Source organism: Zeugodacus cucurbitae, chromosome 3, assembly GCF_028554725.1.
Source record: "Zeugodacus cucurbitae isolate PBARC_wt_2022May chromosome 3, idZeuCucr1.2, whole genome shotgun sequence".
Classification (NCBI taxonomy): Eukaryota; Metazoa; Arthropoda; class Insecta; order Diptera; family Tephritidae; genus Zeugodacus; species Zeugodacus cucurbitae.
This window is the reverse complement of record NC_071668.1, coordinates 20,891,798-20,905,199: the sequence shown is the minus strand read 5'-3', so window position 1 is coordinate 20,905,199 and position 13,402 is coordinate 20,891,798. Positions and strand designations below refer to the sequence as shown.

Sequence of the window (13,402 nt, the reverse complement as noted above, 5' to 3'; positions counted from 1 at the left end):
CGCCATTTCAGCACATACACTTGCTACTAACTATTAACACAAACACAGATCCGTGAACTCGCGTTATGACGAACATTAACTAAAGAGTTGCACATAATAATGCTGCCATTAAAGAGAGTTATCGCTCGTGTCCACGAGTACTTTGCATTAGCGTTATTGCTTAACTTACACACAATTCAGGCTAATGTGCTACTATATGGCTTAGTAGCGCACGCTTTGTCAGCTGAAGATAGCGAACTTTATATAAATATTAAAAAATTATTTATTTTTATAATCACCAACTATCAGAAACACACAATACTATTGCCATTAATCACCTTTTATAACTAATAATTCTCTAGCAACAACACTTAGTACAAATGCAGCAACACTTATCAGCTGATAACAAGCTAATTTAATTATTTCAGTTTTGCACCTTTACACCGGTGAAGCGTTGTGCTTACGATTTTGTTGTCACCTTGCGCTGCCATGTGCGATACTGTTGTACTTTCAATCAAATTGAACACTTTTTGTTGCACCTTGCCAACTAACTGGCTGGCGGCGAGTTTTTTCTCTGCTTCTTGCTGCTTTCCGCTTTGTTTTAGTTGTTATTGTTGTTATTGCTATTTTTGTTGTTTTTAGTATTATTGTTGTTCTTGTTGCTATTTTGCCTCGAAGGATGCGCACCAACATCCAACATCGTATTACAGTGTCTACAGTTACTCAATATAAGCTTAACAATGTGTAACCGTATTTGCTGTGTGTTTGTTGTAAATTGATAATTTATTCAGCACACAATAAAGAACAGCAGCATCTCTTCTCTAATGCCGCCTGCCGGCTGCTCAAGCTGTGCATGTGTGTGTGTGTGTGTGTTTGTGTGTTTGCACGCAAGTATGTCAATGTGCAGATAACCATTTTATCTGCAGCCGGCAGTGAGCAATACATCCCCTCCACCTACTCTCCCCCTCTCTTTTCTGCTTGCTCAGCTTCACTTTAAATATTCGCTGCTGGCTTGTTTGTTTTCTTGAGTATTCTATAAATAGTTTTATATTTATTGTTGTTGTTGTTGTTGTATTGTTTGTCCTGTTGCTGCTGTTGCTTCTGCTGCTGGCAACTTGTAAATCTATTTATCTACCAGATATTGGTTATTGGTTTTATCTTTTTCTATTTATCTAGCTATTGTACATTTTTGTATGAATATTCCTTTTTGTCACAGCCACACGCTCGTCTTGGCTAACACACAAGCACGCATACTCATACACATACATATATTTGTATATATATCATTTCATTTTCTTTTATGCTTCCAATTTTGCAGCCCTCGGGGTTTCCAGTGTTTCCACACTGTACCTGTTTGTGCGCATCGCTTTGCTTGCGTTTTGTCGCAAGGAGCGCATTCAGTGGCCCGTAGGGTGGCTCCTTTCTTACACAGCTTGAGATCGTTTGCATGTCCACGACATGCTTTTTAATTCGTTTCTGCTGTTATCCTGATTGCTGTATTTATGAATACTCGATTGTATTAACAGCTAAATTAAAAAAAAAAATATATATATATTAATAGCTTCCATCCTATATTTGTGCCTTCGGTAGTACTATGATTCAGAAATCTATAAGATATGACGTTTTTCATAGCATACTAGCCTTATAAACTTCAAATGATTTCTTAAAAAAATTTATATGAAAATACCCCAAGGAAAGATATTTTTTGTCAGACCATCTCTCCGAAACAAGTGTCCTATATCAGTCCAAATATCCAGTAAGAGATATAACAATGAATTACGTCGAGTTATTTGCCATATTTTTCTGTAATTTATAGAAGAGAGAGTGGTTCAAAATATGCTGATTGAGTTAATTAATAGATGAAGTCACTGTTTGAAAATTGAATAACCGAAACTGTGTTCCCCTTTGATAATGTGGCCAAAGGTCAATGAAACACTTCAATTTAATAAATTTTCGACCGGTTTTAAGAAGTAAGCTATATAATCTCGAACCTCGGAAAAAAATCGACAGATGTCGCAGATTACGATAGATATGTTAAGGCCATCCGGGTCATATGATATTTTTTCATATTTTCAGTAATCATAATATAAAACCAGAGGTTTGCGGTTGAGTGACACTGACTCGATATATACTAACAGATTCCGTTGAACTGTGGTAACGATGGGGAAGTAAACTCTAAGATATTCAATGTCTTATCGTTTTTGGTTCATCAAACACAATAAAGATCCTCCAAACAGAAGTACTACGGATTGTAAAATGACGGGGAGCGCTAATTAACAACCATGAAGGTATAAAATATATACCCTTCGAACAGAACAGTTTAAATCGAGGTTTCAAGTTCACTAAAAACAGAAATATTTTTTTGATGATATCGAAGCGGATATTACTGATTGTCAAGTTAAAACAGACTCCAACAAATTTCGCTTGCAATTTCAAAGTCAAGGACATCCATATTCGTTTGCAAAATAACTAAGCTCATTTGATTCAGAGAGAATAAGAAGAGAGAAAGGTAATAAAGAACCAGTTCAAAGAATGGTAAATATGAACATCTATTCAGAGTAATGGTAAATTTGTTATTTCAGAAAGCATGCATTACAAATGAGTCTTCCCTAGAACAGACACTACTATGCCTGAGAACACGAAACTAATCAAGACGATGTAGACTATTTACAATATCTTCAAAAAGTATTTTCGATTAAATAGTTACTTAGTAAAGCCAAACGGGAGCGTAAAATAAAAGCTAAAATCCGAGCGCGGCAATCAAACCAAACAATAAACCATGAATGTACTATTTAAACAACATTTGATTTATAATTTTAAAATAACATCCTCTAAGCTAAAACAGTTGATTTATGGAGAGAGTCGCTTGGTGCAGCAAAATTTGTATATCACACTTTACATATTTTTAATTTTTTGAAGAAATGAACGTATTTTTCATTTGATTATTTTTTCACAACCATTCGCAATCGATTTAATACGTCAACACTCATTTTGATTGACAGCACTTTCAAAGGAAATAATTACTGGTGGTTGGGAAAGGTATAATGAAAGTATGTTTTACAGAACAGAATTATATATTTCAGAAAACAGAAACAGAAACAGAAACAGAAACTTTACTCAATATTCGATATTATAGTTAATAATTTACATTTTACTTTTTTTTATTAGAATACAGAAAAAAATATGTTATATCCATAATCAATATTATAGGTTGCTTGGGAAACAGGTTTATAAAACTCTAAAATTGTAGTGGCAACTCTAGTAAATATTCTAAAAAAGTTGAATTTAAATATAAAATTGTTTTTAGAGTTCAGGAATTCTTAACGAATTTTTATTTAGTCTTGTTAAACTAAAATAATTTCTTATGATTTTAGAAAAGACATCGATCTATAATAGTGTTCAATAAATAAATCGAATAATTGCCAACAGTTTAAAGCAAATCTTTTAATGAATGATAATAATGTGTCAAATCACGTTTCTCTAATTTCGAAGTCAAATATTTCGATTTTGGCGGTTAACTTCGAAAAACTGGGTTTGCCATGAGTCTATTTCGAAATTCGTTGGCAAATTTTTCGATTTTCGCGGCTAACTTCGAAAAAGGAAAATTTACTTTTTTTCTTATGACTCAAACTCTCAAAATAAATTGGTTTGTTCCAATAACCAGTCGCGATATAGTGCTTGTATAGTGTAATGATAGAAATATAGCTCTCGACTGTGTCTTCCTTTATTTTTTTTCTGAAGTGTGTTTGACAGCTTATTTGTGACGTCACAAGCTAAAGGTGTTTGACAGTTTGACATTTCATTTCATATTTGACGTTTCATAATCCAAACTTGTCGTTGTCATTTTTGCTACAGCTATATGTGGCATTAAAACAAAATATCAGCAAAACAAATTCAGATTTTTTGGCTCAACGAGCAATACCACTTCTACAGCTCTCACTCCCCCTTATCACTCACTCTCTCCGCCTAAAAGTTCATAAATTTGATTTTATATTCATTAGTTTTCCTATTTTTTTTGTTGCTTTATTTTGCGCCCCCATCCATTATTGCATTTTTATTAAACTCATGAAATGAACTATTTTCGCAGTCGAAAAAAAACAATAATTTCACTTTATTGCCGTCACACACAAAGTATTCTATGACTATTGGAGTGTGGCCTCTCGCTGGCCGATTGCCGTGGAACCGCTACCGTGTAAGTATTGTAGTATTTTCCAAATGCATACCAGGTGATGCTCATAAAAATATCAACAGCGGCGGGCGAGCCAAATATGTCGTCCGCAGTTGTCGCGTCTGCCAATGCATGGCCAATGCTGGCATTCAAGAGCGTACACACACACACATACGCACACACACTCGCACTGGTTTAGACATGTGTAGAACGAGGCAATCGTGGCTGTGTCTCGCGCTGGTGCATGTATGGCTGACTGCAGTCGAGCTGACACACAGAGCACGTGAGTGCCTCGGTAGAACACATGTGTTTGGTGGTCTTTTCACATATATGTATATGTATATTTTTTGTATAATAGTAATAAGAACAACATCAGCACTAACAACAACAACAAAAACACACATATACAAACAGAGGGAGAGCGACAAGAAACAAAAGCAAACTTAAATGCATTTTTAATCTGGTCTTTATTTTTGGTTTATTTTATCTGAATGCACTTGAATAAGTTTGCTATGCAACAACAACAAAAAGTGTGGCATGTTGCCTGCTCACTACCGACACCCATTATATTTCTATGAACTTTATATATATTTTTTTATTTTTTTTTATTTTCATATTTATTTTTATTATTTTTTTGTCCTTTTTTATTTCTTAAATTGCACTTTTGTTTTTGTTGTCGCTATCTGGCTGGCGCTATCATTTTTTGTCTTCTAACTATCTGCTGCTGTTGAAAGGTGTTACAGTTAGCAAAGGACATTACGCTCTCTGCATGTGTGTGTGTGTGTTTAGTTCATTTATTTTATGAACATATGAACTCATGCCACACATATAAATACACATGAATGAATGTGTGTGTAAATACATTTGTATTTGTTATATTGTCGTGCTTTTTTATACATTTATATCTTCCATACAGATTTACATATGTATGTGCGAACAGCTTTGTGCGCCATTTATTTCATTGTTTTTATATGCACTTACAGTTATGTGCAAATTAATAGACTACAAGCGATAAAGTTCATTTGTGTGATTTGAAATGTGGATTGCACAGATTGAACGCTGTTTTTTACTGAAGTTTTATGCAAATTTGATGGAATTAGGTAGTATGTTGACTGGTAGTTAACATATTTTTCTTTGCAGTCTCATATTATATCGATCTAAAAGGATTTAATCGATTTAATCGACCAGTGCTTGACCCTAGAGACATCTATTGGAAAATGGCGTAAGCAAAGTTGTAGTTGAGAACAAGTCAGTTATGGAATTAATACTAATAATTCTGTGGAAAATAGAACAGTGGAAGGTTCCATAAACCCTAGACTTAGACGTCTTTCAAGGATAATGGATTATTTAAAATGCTTTTGATGCTAGAAATATGTCCAGTTTGACAATTAATTGTTAGAAGACTATCTTGCTAATTTTATAAAAAAAAAACCTAAGAACCCTAAGACCATTATTTTATTTTTAGTTTCAACGCACTTAAAGTCCCTTGACTGGTGATTTTTTACATTTGAAAATAATTATTATATTCACTGATTAAGCATGGGATTTAATTAAGTGAGGTTATGTTGTATATTCTTTTCGACAAATGCTAATATAGGTTTTTACTCCATCTCTATACTAAAATTTATTTTAAAACTTTTTCAATATAGAAACGTCGTAGAAATATACACTCAGGATTAGTCCTCACAAACAAATAATGCTAATAAACTAATAGCGTTTTCACAGCCAAATTAATTGATCAATTAATATTTTGCCTTTCACACTGCCGGCTACTCCATAACCGATCAGCTGTTATACATTTTTTTTCATTTCATTACAAGTTGGCAAGTTTCATCAGCTGATTAATATTTTTAAGCAGCGACATCTACCGCAGCTTTATTTTATCGAACAATGCAGGCAATCGCAGACAAAGAACGTATATCTAATTACAAATACGATCTTTTTCGCAGAGTTGCATTTCATTTTCAAGTCGATTAAAATTCATTAAAAAATAAATGTAGATTTAAATTTTGTATGGTAAATCGAGCTTAATCAGCGTTTTAATCGAGCAGAGTCCGTTTAATTGATCAATTAGCTGCTGTGTGAAAAGGCTATAAGGCGCTTAAATAATTAATTATTTTTGATTATTTTGATTCACTTCAAAAAAGTAGAACATAAAATTATTACTTTCAATTTTGAAAAACATATATTTGCGAATTTCTTTAATTTTATATGTCTAAGCGAACATGAAGTCGTCATCGATTCGTCAATTCTCAGCTCGCTAAATTTGGTTGTTGTTCACTGACAAAAAAAATGTATAAGAAAAGCAGCAAAGAAGTTAATTAGTAGAATTCGAAACTAGAGAGTATGTGGATAACTCTTTAAAGTGCTTTCTTCATTTATTTAACACATTTTATACCAGTTTCACCATTGTGAATGACTCAAATGACAAATCGCTGTCAAAAATCTATTAAATTATTATATTAAAAAATTTTCATGTGTAATGTGAAATAAATTATAATTGTTTATGAAAATCAAAAGAGATGGACAATGCTCGAAACTAATGATAAAGTATTCGCTACCGCAAGTACTGTCAGTTTGTATGAAGAGATAAGTATCTATACAGACGGTTCAAAACTGGACAAACGAGTAGGAGGCGGGGTATTTTCAGAGAAACTGGATACCAGAATCGCTTTCCGATTACCGGATCACTGCAGTGTTTTCCAAGCAGAGATCTCTGCAATTAAAGAAAGCCTTCTCGTTTTGTCAAAAAGAGTGCTAACGACTAAGCACATATTCATATTTTCGGATAGTCAAGCGGCTTTAAAATCACTAAAGACGCATAGAATATCATCGAAGATAGTGAAAGAGTGTTTGGATTTACTAATTTTACTAATAGCAATGACATCATATTTCACGATACACCTGCAATGGGTCCTGGGACATAGTGACATTCCTGGAAACTGTGTAGCAGATGAATTAGCCAGATTGGGCACAACATTGCAGTTAGATGCTAATAAAGAGGGAATTTATATGCCTCTGGCAACGTGCAGTTACCTAATAGATAAACATGCTGTTGATATGGCTGAATCACAATGGAAACAATTAATGACTTGTTCCGTAAGTAGACAAACATGGCCTGAATGGAGTAAGAGCCGCGCTTGTCGTTTACTGAAATTTAGTAGGAATGACACAAGAACCCTTGTAGGGGTGTTAACGGGACACTGTCTGATTGGTAGACATGCCAGCAGGCTGGGGTTACTTAGTAACGATTATTGCAGAAGCTGCCAGGAAAAAGAAGAGGAAGAAACGATTACACACCTTCTATGTGGATGTAAGGCTCTGTATAGGAAAAGAATTGCGACTATTGGACGCGGTTTTCTCGAGGATGTGGGTGAAGTTGCTCATATCAAATTATGTGAACTTTTTCACTTTATTAAGACCACAGGGTGGTTCAAAGATGACCCTATAGTGTGAGGGATCTTAGTCCCAGTGGTGTCACAATGGGCCTCCAAAAGGCCTAGCGTCGTTTCGACAACCACATAACCTAACCTTGTATGAAGAGATCTTCAACAGATGGTATAGTTCGTTCGATACGCTACTTTCCAAATGGCGGTCTTGGTGAATCCAATACTTTTGGAATATATGTATATCTAAATATCTTAATAGAGTGATAAAAACTCTTTTTTAATGTCACCAATTTTGGTATAAAATTTTACTATTACAAATTACTATTCTGAATGAGATAAAAGACAAATTATTGCCATAATGCCTTAACACTTTTTTATTATACAAACATTTTCCTTATGAAAAAGCAAACATTTATTTTTTCTTGGGCATAAATTCTCGAATTTAAATATAACAATCTAGTTTCTCAGTGCTACTAAGCAATTGACTTAGTGTTGCCAATCTATTCGAACAACTGGTATAATTTGTTCGATTCACTAGTAACTAATGATGGACAACTCAAAGGTTATATTTGTCTTTTAATTAAATTTACATTAGTAAGTAATGTATAATATAACACTGAGGCTAAGCATTCCCGTAACAGAAATATCGCAGTAAAATAGCTTTCTCAGTAAAAAAAAATATATTTTATTTCAAAATTAAATATTCTTCGACAGAATAACTGACAACCCATTGAGATTACTTTGAATTTTTAAAAAATTAAGTATTTTATCAGGGCATTTATGATGTTGCAGTGTTGAAAATATTAATTTTTTAATTTTTAATATTTTTTTTAATCTTTAATATAATTTTATTTTTTTATTTAATATTTTTATTATTTTTTAAAATTTTTTTTTTTTGATAAAATTATTTTTTTAATAAAATATCTCAACATTTTTCTTTTCGAATTCATAAACTTTCCAGCGTTTAATAGTTATAATTGCTTGGCAAACCGCTTTAGTTATCCACCCACACCTCATTTTTCGCACAACACTGTGCCAGCCATGGACACATTTACCTGGGAACGCACATATGCAAGCGCTACCTTCGCAACATTTTATTGGCACACAAATTACAAAAAGAAAATAGTAGTACGTGCGCAAAACTACAACAATAAAAAAACAAAAAAAAAGAAGAGAAAACAACAACAAAAAAGGCAATATATGTAAGTAAGAGATTGGCATACAAAAGCCAGGAAAAATCGATGCAACGTAACCATTATTTTTGTAGATCAGTGACACAAAAACGAGTTCATCCACAGAGTCACAGTGACTGGGCGACTTAGAATGAAATGCATGCATGTGGGCGAGTGTTAGTGGTGCATATAAATGTATGTGATATACCTATAACACACATATATACGCGTGTGTGTGTGTGCGCGTGTATTATTGGCATTGTGTGCGACCGTCTGTTGTTATGCACTTTGGCTTTGCCGAATGGCTTTTCATATGCAATCAGTGGAACACTGGTCAGGCTGTAGTTAATCCTGCCGGGCAACAATAACAAAACAAAAAACTTTTATGCTCGCTATTATTAGAAATTTTTTTACCAACAAATATATATATATATATATATATATATATATAGAGCTAGATATTTTTCCATTATTTGCTATTCACTCACATTGGTTTTTGCACTTCAATGCTTCTATATTTGCATTATAATTCGATTACTTTGAGCGCGGCTTTCCTATTGTATTTCAGCTGAAACTCACTTTTAAATTTTGGTTTAGAAAACTTTATGGTTTTTTATCTATATACATGGATATTTTTAATATACACAGTTATATTTATTAATTGCAAATCGAACCTTTGCCTTAGCACACACGAAATTCAACTAACTCGTGGAATATTATTCTCTTCATTGAACTCACGCTGACTGTTGCTCCAGTTTCGCTTATTGCTAGAGTAGAGTAGAGTATGGTGTATGGCATTGCTTTATCTGTGTCCATTTAGATAAGCGTAATCTTATCATTTCGTCGATAAGCATACTATATAGTGCTGCTCTTATCTTAAAGCAAATTGTTGATCGTTGCCGCTGGCGAGCCATAAAGCAACACTAAAAGTGTTTATTTAGTGAACGAGCGCATGTGTGCGAGTTTCTGTATGTGTGTGAGTAGTTTGAGTGTGTTTGCGTTAATGCCAAGGCGCACATGAGCATATTGAAGCCAATGAGTATGCATTTTAATATGCACACAAACACATACATAAAAACACTCATATATACATACAGTGCACAGGTAATTCAAGTGACATTTATCGCATTTTTTACTCGCTTCTCGCATCCACGCATTGTTTGCTTTAAAAGTATATACATTTTTTAATATTATTTTTTAGTATTTTTCTTCATCCGGAAACTCTTACGGTGCCATACAAAAATCCATTAGTGTGCGTGCGTGTGTTAGTTTGTTTAAGGCGCATATCTCTATCTACTTGTTTCCCTCATTTGTGGGTGTAAACATTTACAAGTGTGTGATAAAACACAAAAACGTGAGTTTATGACAGTTTGTGCGGCCTCTCCTCTCCTCCAATCCCCAACAAATGTTGACTAATTTCATAAATTTTACATATCAAATGTTATTTAGATAAGATTAAATTTCCTAAATGCAATACTTTAGTTTCGCAGCAGTAAGTGGAGCACCAGTTGATGTGCCTATATTTGAGTGACTTTTTTATCCGCCGCACTATTGCGAAAGATAAAAATTCCATTCAAATAAGTTGGTTCTTTGTTAGATAGGGTTCACTCATCACCTCAAGTTGAATAAAAATAAAGACGAACAATTTTTTTTTTTCGCTTTTATATCTGTCTACTTCTCTAAACAATATCTCAGTTGGGTTAACCTTAGCAACGAAATTATGCAATAGATTAATAGATTAGCAACGTAAAACCTGTCAATATTTCATTTAAAAGTTCAAAATGTTTCAAAGAAAACCACATTTTTTTACTAAGATTGGATAACATTTTACAGTATAGTTGCTTTCTTGTTCTTACTTTTCGATGCCATTTTTGTAGTAAAATACATATTTGTTTACAAAATAGATCTGAGCCTAGAAGATTACCTCGTCATTGCCGGTCAATATCTTTCGAAGAAGCATTTACTTGAGATCGGATAACAAACTCCAAAGTCTCATCATGATATATACTTTTATTTAGATATATATATATATACATACTTTTCGGATATCTAACCAACGGATTGGAAAATGTATCCCAAATTATATCACGTTCTCTTTATTTGAAAAACCAAATGATAAATGTGTAGATATAAACCAAGTTTTGTTATATTGTGTTCTTGGAGACCCACTCAGAACACCCCGAAATCGTAGAACTACAGCTCTAATGTTACCCACATACAGACATACCTCATAACATAAACCAATAATTTGTTATACGAAGCTAAATCTAGGGATGACCTTAATTTTGTTTACAGTTTTAAACATGGGTTTATTTATAGAGTTTCACTAAGCCATACTTGCGAACACACACTATTTACATATAAAGGGTGATTTTTTAAGAGCTTGATAACTTTTTAAAAAAAAAAAACGCATAAAATTTGCAAAATCTCATCGGTTCTTTATTTGAAACGTTAGATTGGTTCATGACATTTACTTTTTGAAGATAATTTCATTTAAATGTTGACCGCGGCTGCGTCTTAGGTGGTCCATTCGGAAAGTCCAATTTTGGGCAACTTTTTCGAGCATTTCGGCCGGAATAGCCCGAATTTCTTCGGAAATGTTGTCTTCCAAAGCTGGAATAGTTGCTGGCTTATTTCTGTAGACTTTAGACTTGACGTAGCCCCACAAAAAATAGTCTAAAGGCGTTAAATCGCATGATCTTGGTGGCCAACTTACGGGTCCATTTCTTGAGATGAATTGTTCTCCGAAGTTTTCCCTCAAAATGGCCATAGAATCGCGAGCTGTGTGGCATGTAGCGCCATCTTGTTGAAACCACATGTCAACCAAGTTCAGTTCTTCCATTTTTGGCAACAAAAAGTTTGTTAGCATCGAACGATAGCGATCGCCATTCACCGTAACGTTGCGTCCAACAGCATCTTTGAAAAAATACGGTCCAATGATTCCACCAGCGTACAAACCACACCAAACAGTGCATTTTTCGGGATGCATGGGCAGTTCTTGAACGGCTTCTGGTTGCTCTTCACCCCAAATGCGGCAATTTTGCTTATTTACGTAGCCATTCAACCAGAAATGAGCCTCATCGCTGAACAAAATTTGTCGATAAAAAAGCGGATTTCACATTTCGAACCGAACACTGATTTTGGTAATAAAATTCAATGATTTGCAAGCGTTGCTCGTTAGTAAGTCTATTCATGATGAAATGTCAAAGCATACTGAGCATCTTTCTCTTTGACACCATGTCTGAAATCCCACGTGATCTGTCAAATACTAATGCATGAAAATCCTAACCTCAAAAAAATCACCCGTTATGTAGTTAAGTATGGTAAACACTTCGTAATGTTTATTAAATTCATCCAATTATCGACTGTTTTTCAACAAATCATATCCGACTGACAGTTATATTTCTCTGTCTTACTCCAAAATGATATCTGGTCACACAAAGTATGTCAAAATTTTTGTATACAAACAGTCCACTGCTATACTCATCGAAGTTGGTGATCACCCACCTCAAAGTATGAAACGAAAATATGATAAATCTACTATCAACCACGCCCACATTCGATTTAGAGATCATGTTCGAGTCATGTGATAATTGCTTAATGATTAATAATATAAATGTGAAATTTAATTATAAAACGGGCTTTCAAGTGGTTAAACAAATAATTAATGATCTTCCACTCTTCGGTAACATTTCTTATAGAGCAAACCGATCGACTAACTGTAATCAAATTTCGTATAAGATATTATACTACCACAGTTCAAAAATGGACTAAATCGGACTAAAACTACGCACACTTTCCATGGAATAGGTTAAGGGGTAGATCTCCGCAGATGCAGAGAATCTCACTGAGACAGATTCGACTTTCCATTGTGACACCCGGATAAACTCCTAACGGATCACTAAGACACTTATGTTACGACGAAGCGCTTGGACTCTATAATAAAGTTGGGCTAATGTTAATTTCAGTCACTTCACTGGGTTCGCCGAAGATATGTCAACCGAGGTGCTTTAACCTAAGTCTGGCGAATGCTGGACATTGAAAGAGAAAGTGTTTGAACGATTCCTCTTCGCCTTCCTCCAAATAGCTTTGGCAACTAGCGACTGACATGATCCCGGTGACACGTTGAGCACTCCAATGATCGCGGAGAGATGAGCCTTACTGAGCGACAGTAGCTGCTAAAACCGTTTTTGATCCAGATCGTTTCCAGCGATTCTGCGGTGACCGGGTACCCACATAGCTTACAGCGTAATGTCATCGAATCCAAGGACAGTATTGCCGCTCTGCTATCGGAGTGAATAGACACTTCTCTGAAGGATACCGCACTTCAAAGCAGTATATCTACTGCTACTTTGAAGGCAGCTACCTCTGCCTGAAAGACGCTGCAAAGGTCTTGCAGCCGAAAACTAGAGTTAATTGAGAGAGCTACATATAGATAAAATATCCAAATTGTTACTAGAAATGAAAATATGTTTATCTATCACAGTACTTCTTTGGTCTAACTACTGTTGTAAAACTGATCTTTTTATCAAGAATACGTCAGCAAGCCAATATCTATCGAATATAAATTCGATCAGGTGGATAGCTGTCATAAAACCATACGTATACCATATACTAGATTGACTATAATACTAGTGTGAACCATGGTGAGACTCGCATACTTGTATGATTAGACATGCGCATTATCATCTTGT

General features: G+C 34.4%; 1 protein-coding gene across 6 annotated transcripts in view; it reads right to left on the bottom strand.

The window, feature by feature from the left end:
* Nucleotides 1-13,402, bottom strand: part of LOC105216538 (CUGBP Elav-like family member 2) — a 170,476-nt gene that overhangs the window by 142,520 nt on the left and 14,554 nt on the right. The window contains exon 1 of one of the 6 annotated variants that reach the window (XM_054228039.1): nt 9,383-9,492. The exons of 1 other annotated variant lie outside the window; for it this stretch is intronic. The gene's annotated coding sequence lies outside the window, so the exon portion shown is untranslated. Of the gene's footprint in view, nt 1-317; nt 1,709-9,196; nt 9,493-13,402 lie in introns of those variants that run through there. 4 more of the 6 variants (XM_029043066.2, XM_011191079.3, XM_011191081.3 and 1 more) reach the window with 4 other exon arrangements.